A 7,931-nucleotide genomic window follows, 5' to 3' on the forward strand; every position below is an offset into this window, starting at 1 on the left:
TTCTAGTGACCTTCTTTTTCTCAGGTGATCATCCACTTTTGGAAATTCTTCAATCTTAAGGTCACTTTGTGGAATCACCAATGATGGAACATGGATTTATACCAAGGAACGCACTCCACCCCAATTCCTGGGCAGTTTCATATATGCTCTAGATCTGCATGCCCGATATTGATCCCTTAGGACAGCTGCCCCTCTCCTCATTCCTGGAACATCAATTGTTTTCTTGCACCCCTTATTATGTCCAAAATAATGTTTCCCTTTGCTTTGACAGAGCAGTGTTGCATTAATCAGTGGGACTACAGAAACCGGGCCTGTTTCATCTTCCACCCATGTCAGCATTTTGGAGTACTTGGCCCAAGACTTCAGACACTCATCATTCACCTTCTGCACTCCTTACACTGCTTCCTTCCTCAGCAGACGAGCTGCACATGACATCATTCCATCTTCCCATCCTTTGTTTGTACTCCCTCGTCCATAGATAAGCAGCTGTGAACGTTCCCATCATCCAGGCATTCCAGTCTATTCCTTCATGCATCCTGTCTGTCCATCCAGGCTCTTTCTCCATTTGTATTTTCTGATGTAATCGTCCTGGTATGGAAACGACTGTCTTGATCTCCATCGCACGGTTTTCCAGTTCCCTTTAAATTGTACTCTAGTAGTACATGCTGATAGATGACTGAGACATTTCGCATTGTGTGCTGGCATCTCCTTTGAAATGAAGGTGTTTACTGTATTCATGGCACAGGGGATGAGAGAGCAGACATAGCAATTCTCATCTGATGCTCTCTCCCCCACCTTTTTCACGTGCTGGTACCACATATTATTCCCCAGGTGAGCTGCATTATCTAGATAGGTGTTTATCCCCTGACTATCTTCTTCTGAATCACTCTTATAACGTCGGACATGCCCATAGAGGTTATAGAAATTTTCATCATTTGTACCCGTACTAGGAAAAATCATAGGTGTCGTTTTTTCAATAGGACTACTAGGATAATAGAGACTTTGAAATGTAAGGTACAGAAAGAAAAATAAAATACATAGTCATATGTATATCAGGCATAGAAGCCTAGAAAAAAAACATTTGGTGTGCCATCTCAATACTTGTTGAACTTGAGCTCTCTCTATAATCACATTAGCCTCCTCACAAATCATTTTTAATGCAAATATTCAATTTTACATTCGTCGTTGCACAATCTGCTCAATTATCGCTATTAAGAGTCTCCTTATCACAGGACAAGTTTTAGGGTCACGTAGAAAGGTATGAATATTGACATATCTCCTAACAAGAGCAGGGTAGACTGGAGTATAAACACAAAAACAGCAATTATGAGCCGATGTGTGTCACTGTCACCGGGTATCATACATTAAGCATTGAAACAGATATTCTCCTAAAAATGAATCTGGGTATTGATCTCTCTTCTAATTTCTAGTCAGAAATTGACGGTTAGGCATAGTACTGATGCCATTTTTATTCCTTCAAAGAATTTATAGAAAGTACATTTTTCAGCCTCTGGAATTCTCTGCACATCCATGCACTTCCAGCTAAAATGGTTAAGGAGTGTCCACTGAATTCAAGTCCAGAAGAAATCTGTCCTAACCACACACTGTTTTATCATCCTTCTTCTTGGTGATTGATCAAGTCTGCACAAGTGGAAATTCTTCTTCTTGTCTTGCTTCTTGGTCAACAAGGGCTGGAGGGAGGGTCTCGTTTTTGTAGATTTTTACATCTCCTAAGTGCAACCAAGCTCTTCTTCCCGATACCGTAACTGCAGAAGGGGAGACTTCCTCAATACAAAAGGGACCATTGAACCTAGGTTTGTGCCATTTGCGGGTAAAATTCTTAATAAGGATCTGATCGCCAACATATAACTTTGGCAGTGGCAACAGTTCACTTGGATTGGTTACTTGACTGTCCTCTTCTGTGTTCCTTGACCACTCCCTCCGATGCTTGACTTTATCTGCAAGGAAAGAAACACTGGTAGTGATACATGTCAAATAATCATGCATTACATGACCTAGAGCCTTCGCAACACTCTGTCCTTCACTCCTGACTCTAGATGGAGGCATAAGAGGCATTCTCATGCAAAGCGTTGTCACTAACTCATGGGGAGTAAGATGGTGGTCTGAACCTGGTTGATTTCAAAAGGCATAAAAGGCATAGGGGGAGGCAATACATCCGTCCCTTCTTCAGAGTTAATTTGATCTTGGCTATCCTCTCTTTCAGGACGCCGTTGAGTGTCTCAGATAGCCTGTTTGCTTGTGGATGATAAGCAGAAGAAAACGTATGTTTTATGCTCAATAGAAATCCTATTTGTTCAAATAGCTCATTAACAAAATGTGGTCCATTATCTGATGTTAGTATTTCGCACACACCCCATCTTGGAAATACGTCGCGCTCTAGAAATTTCAAAGCACAAGTGGCATCAGGTGTAACGCTCACCTGATTCCCGTAGAGGCGCCGGTCTTGACTGGGCGTATACCGTTTCTTCAAAGGTGATGTGTAACACACGGCTGGCTCTTTGGGCTGGACCTCTGTGCACTGTATGTCTGACTCGAAGGGTAAAATGTCTGCAGATAGAAAATATGGGATTAAGGAACTGGGTTATTGAATGTCTCTCTCTTCTTCCCTTTCTCTTCTCCTGTAGAACCCCAAAGGTTAACGCTCTCACCTTAGGTAAGTGAACGCCGTGCTCTCCATCTGCCTCGGGGCAGGGTGCTATAACCAGTTTCTTCACTGGATAAGGGGAGCAGGCCTCTTGACTTCAGAGGACTGCTGTCCGTCGTTTACTGCACGAACGGTAAGTTTCGAGTAATTCTAATGTCTTTAAAGTCTTTAGTAATGATGTTTCTTGTTTTGCAGGGTTCCGGCGATGGCGGATGACGGGCTGAAGTGAGTTGAAGATGGAGCCCGTGTGATGAATAGAAGCGCCTGGAAGCACGTAAGTAAGCGCTTGTTGCCTGCTTCACGATGCGCTCTAACTGTCTTTTTATTTTGCAGGTACAAGTTTGGAGCGGCTGCAGGGTGCCGGAATACCCACTGGGTTAGATGTGGAAAGGAGTAAAAGCACGTGAGTATTAAAGTTCCCCAATGTCTTTAAACGCACCTTGTTTTGTCTTTCAGATGCGGGATGCAGCGCCGAAGGCCTCCGGAGCGTGCGAAGAGTTGGTAAGCTTTTGTCTTTCAGATGCCGGAATGCAGTGTGAAGACCTCCGGAGCGCACGAAGAGTAGGTAAGCCTTTGTCTTTCAGATGCCGGAATGCAGCGCGAGGCGTTGGTGACAGCCGATGGACCAGGTAAGTGAAGAGCTGTCACTGAAGACCGTAATGCTAACATGTTCTTTCTTGTCTTTATAGGTGTTGCTGAAGACTGGATTCAGGATGGTAAGCCTTTTTCCTTAGGCCCAGGATCAGATGCAGAAGACACGATGAGCGTTCTGCTGCAGAGGATGCAGAATAACGCAAAGCAAGATTCATCCATTGGGTGTGGTTTAAATAGCCTCCTGTAGTGCTTAGGTGTCTCCTTCCACAGCCACGCCTAGGTAAGAAAAGAGTTCCTGCTTTCCAGAAGAGTTCCAGTGTTCTGAATCTAGGGAGTGGCTCCTGCCCCACCCAACAGGAAAAGTAGTTCCAAACAGAAGAGGATCAGAGGCTCAACTGGCAGGCAAGTAAGCAGCATGGTCTGCTGCAGGTAAGTCCACCCAAGCATTATGAGCCTGGCGCTTCCAGCGCTGGGACTGGGCATATTTATGAGCCTGGTGCCACTGGCGCCAGGACTGGGTCCAAAAGGTCCCAATTGGGACTGGTTGGCACTCGGAACCTGGGTTATGGATCTGCTTCCAAGGGAGTTGGGAAAACCCTGACCTTTTGGAAGCAGAGATCATGACATCAGGGTGCGTACATGGACAGGCTTCAATTTACCTGGAGAAGGGACACACCACCACTAATAGATACCTATATCCATTACATGTGTCTGCAGCATATCAACATTATCGATATGCAAATGTTGAAACAGACTATTCTGTAGAGGTGTTACTCCTCTGATTGTTCTTATTGTATGATGTGATATGATAAGTTATTTATAATGTGCTTAATACCCAGAGGTTTCTAAGCACTGACCTGGGGATCGAACCAGTGTTGCTCTGTGTCGTCTTGCTTCCAAGGTGAGCATGTTGCCCCTGAGCTATCCTCCCAGCAGTAAACATCTGACACACAATGCAATTCACCATGAACTGTGCAATGTGTTCCAATAGGTTGGGAATAAACCAGTCTTCTGCAACTGTGGCAGCAAGACGTTCTCTGATTATATGCGCTGGGTAATGCAGCTGCACACGTTTTTTTTTTAAATACTCCTGGGATCACTGGCTTTCCAGTGCTCTCCCATCTCCATAATGCTTCCTTTTGGGATAGAGAACACCCCATATCTTTCCATAGCTCTTGCTCTTCTTGTGCGACTCTACCCTGAATCTCTATTTGTTGCGTAATTGTCACACTCCCTGAGTCTGTGTGGAAGCGATGAGGCCCTCCTGTCCCTACCCGTGACTCTTTTCCGTCCTCGGGAGTATTGGAGCAATCACCTAAAAAGGGATTGATAGGTCTGTCAAACTAGAAGAACTACCCTAAGGTCCCCTCACTGACTCTCCCTCTGGGTTCCTTGTAATCGTGGTAAGTGGTGATGCAAAGGCTAGTGGCTCACCTTTTGACGTGATTTGTCGAGCTCTCAGTACTGCATATGCAGGGGCGCTATAGTCTCGATGTCCTCTCTCTGTGCGGAGTGGATGGCCGCACTGCTGCACCTTGGCAGTCCTCGCACCGGTTTAGGATATGATGAGTGCCAGTGAGTTCGTTCTCCCAGTTGCCTCATTGGGTATGAAATGCAGGCTCAAATAACTCATGAAATTGGAAGTTAGTTTGTTCTAACCTGTTTGCTCTCTTCTTCTTGTTTGCAGGTTTCCATAGCACTGCTGTGGGTCTGCTCTGAAGATTAGAAGTAAGCGGAGTAACACAATCCGAAAAGTTTGTGCGAAGAAGAGATCAGGATCCTGCTGGTGGAACCGTCGCCAAACGCGCTACTGAAGAGGTAAGCAAACGATGTAGTACTCGGAAAACTACTAAGGATTCTTCTTGTTTTTCAGGTACGCATTGTCCGTGAGGGAAAACGCAGAGGCGGGGCCATCAAACTGGAAAGGATGACCGGGAATCAGGTAAGCATGTGCCTCAGGCTACAGAGTGTACGCGACGCACAATTCATCCTTTGGGTGTGGCTTAAATAGGCCCCCGCAACCAGAGACTGAAACGAGCAGTAAGTATGAAGATGGCATCAGGGAAACCATGTTGGAGGGGAAACAGGAAGTGCCTCATGTATACTGAGTGTCTATGGGATATATGCAGGAAGTTTTATTCCTAGCCTGCCAGGCTTTCACCCAAGATGCTCCTACCAGCTCCTCCCTTCTCCTACCCCTAGTGGGACGTACCAGCCTCATACTCATGAAAGTAATTGACAGTATATTAAACCCGTCTCATACTAGCATACTTCTATTCAAAATCTCTTTAGTATCTTCAGTTTCAAAACTCAAAATTTCTGAAGAATATTCAACTCTTTTGGCTTCTACATCTGTGGCTTCGTTTCCACAAGAGATGAAGTCTGTTCATTTAGTATGCGCTGTGCATTTTACGACTGTTATGGCTACTGGACGTTGTAGTAACTTAATTTGCCTTTCCAATAAAGACGCATGTTTCACTGATGTGCCGTCTGCGCAGAGATAACCCCTCCTTTTCCAATGTGACAGCCCTGCTTGTACAGTTGATGTCACATAGGCAGAGTCACTGTACACCGTCATTTCTTGCCCTTCATGTTTCCCGAGTGCAACAATAAGCGCTACCAAATCTGCCACTTGTGCTGAAAAATGAAATGGTGGTCTTGCACTTGCTACTACCTCAAATTTACCATTTAATCTGTGCCTTACAACTGCAGAACCTGAATGCCTCTCGCCACTAGTCTGGTCAATTTTCGAAGAACCATCAATAAAGAAAACCTCCCCTCCCGCTAGAGCATTTTCTTTCACATGGGGTATATCAGTATAGAATTCAAAATAATTTGAACAGTCATGCACTTGACCACCTTCTTTTGCAGGTTTACCTACAAACGTGGCTAGGTTCATTATTTTGGACCTCACTACCTTAATTGCTGGATTAGAAATCATTACTTCATAAGCTGAAGGTCTTTGAGGTGAAAATGTACTCTAGGGTTTCAATAAAATGGCAAATAAGGGATGCTCCACTTAGAGAGTCATGGAAAAGCCCATGGTAATACTTGTGGACTTCTCAATAGCAAATGCGGCAGCAGCCAAAGATTGTTCATATGGAAAATGTCCTCTCATAACTGGATCTAAAATCTCACTGTAGTCTGCCAAATGCTTATACCCCAACATTGTTCTTTGTGTGAGTACTGCTGTCATTACTGACCCATTTGTGTGTGAAAGCAAATAAAATTCCTCACTTATGTTGGGAATCCCTAAAACTGGAACTGTACAGATTGCTCCTCTTAATTCCTCAAATCATTCCTCCATTTCTTCAGTCCATTCTACTTTTTTCCCTTACCAACTTGTGCTTTCTTTAGTGCTTGCAAAAGTGGCTTGGTATATGTGCTGTAGTAGAACACCCTGGCCCTGCAATAATTGAATAAACCTAGAAACTGCTGCATCTGCCTCACTGTGTTTGGCTTTGGTATCTTCATGCTAGACTCTGCTCTTTCACGTGTCACCTTCTTTCCTTCATGTGAATTTAACTGGCCTATGTACAACATCTCCTCCTGGCAATACTGTAATTTCTCCTTGTCTACCTGGTATCCTTTGTCTGCCAATATAGCCATTAACTGAACCGAGTCTTTTCTACATGTATCCCCTGTTTTGCTAAAGACTAGTATACCATCTACGTACTGAATTACAGCACTCTTGAGTTCAATGTTGCTGAGATCCATCTGTAGGACTCTGTTAAAGATTGATGGGGACTCACAATACCCTTGAAGTAAACACGTATTTACTAGTCTCTTTTGCCTGAACGTAAAGGAAGTAAGGTCTGGTGAGTCCATGTGTAACTGGATTGAGAAAAACACATTTTTCGATCACTGTGAAATACTTAGCTTCAACTGGGATACTACACAATATTGTCACAGGATTAGGAATTAATGAAAACTCTACTTCTACAATCTGATTAAAAGGGTGTAAATCCTGGATAAATCTCCATGGCCCTCCTTTGGATTTTTTTATTGGATACACCAGAGTATTGCATGGGGATTTTGATGGCACTAGGAATCCCCGATTCATCAGTGCTGAAATAGTCTTGAATATGCCTTCACCAGCTTCTCGGAACATAGGATACTGTGTTGCTCATGGTAAAATTGCTCTTGGCTTGAGTTTTATTTTAACCTCTTCTATCCCCTTCAATAGGCCTAAATCATATTGCCCCATAGACCAAAGGACACTTGGCACCTTTTCTAGATCTTCCTGAATGAATACTGGTCATTGCTGCATTATCGCCATTCACTGTGGGACTTCTCTTTTCTCTATATGTATCCAGTGTGTGATGCTTATAAAAAAAAACAACCTCATTGTCTATACTTTCACCTCTGAACATATCTTCATCTGTTCAATCAGTCAATCTGTATCGCTCTTCAAAAGCTATCACTGTCCTCCATGTTCTGCCTTCGTCATCTACTCCTTCAAGCATTGCTATTTCTCCTTGTACTGTAGCTGCTTCTAATTCTATGGGAATAGTCTGTCCTTCTTCCTCATCCATAGGTATTTGCAGTCTGAATATGAACTCATCAGGCATCCACTCTTCCCTACTAATCCATGTAGCCATGTCAATAAAATGCTAACCCCAAACATGAGGACTTCCGGATCTACCAGGACATTTCGTAGAGTCACTTGCCC

This window comes from Ambystoma mexicanum, chromosome 10 (assembly GCF_040938575.1).
Source record: "Ambystoma mexicanum isolate Mex_15411 chromosome 10, UKY_AmexF1_1, whole genome shotgun sequence".
In the NCBI taxonomy this organism is placed as follows: Eukaryota; Metazoa; Chordata; class Amphibia; order Caudata; family Ambystomatidae; genus Ambystoma; species Ambystoma mexicanum.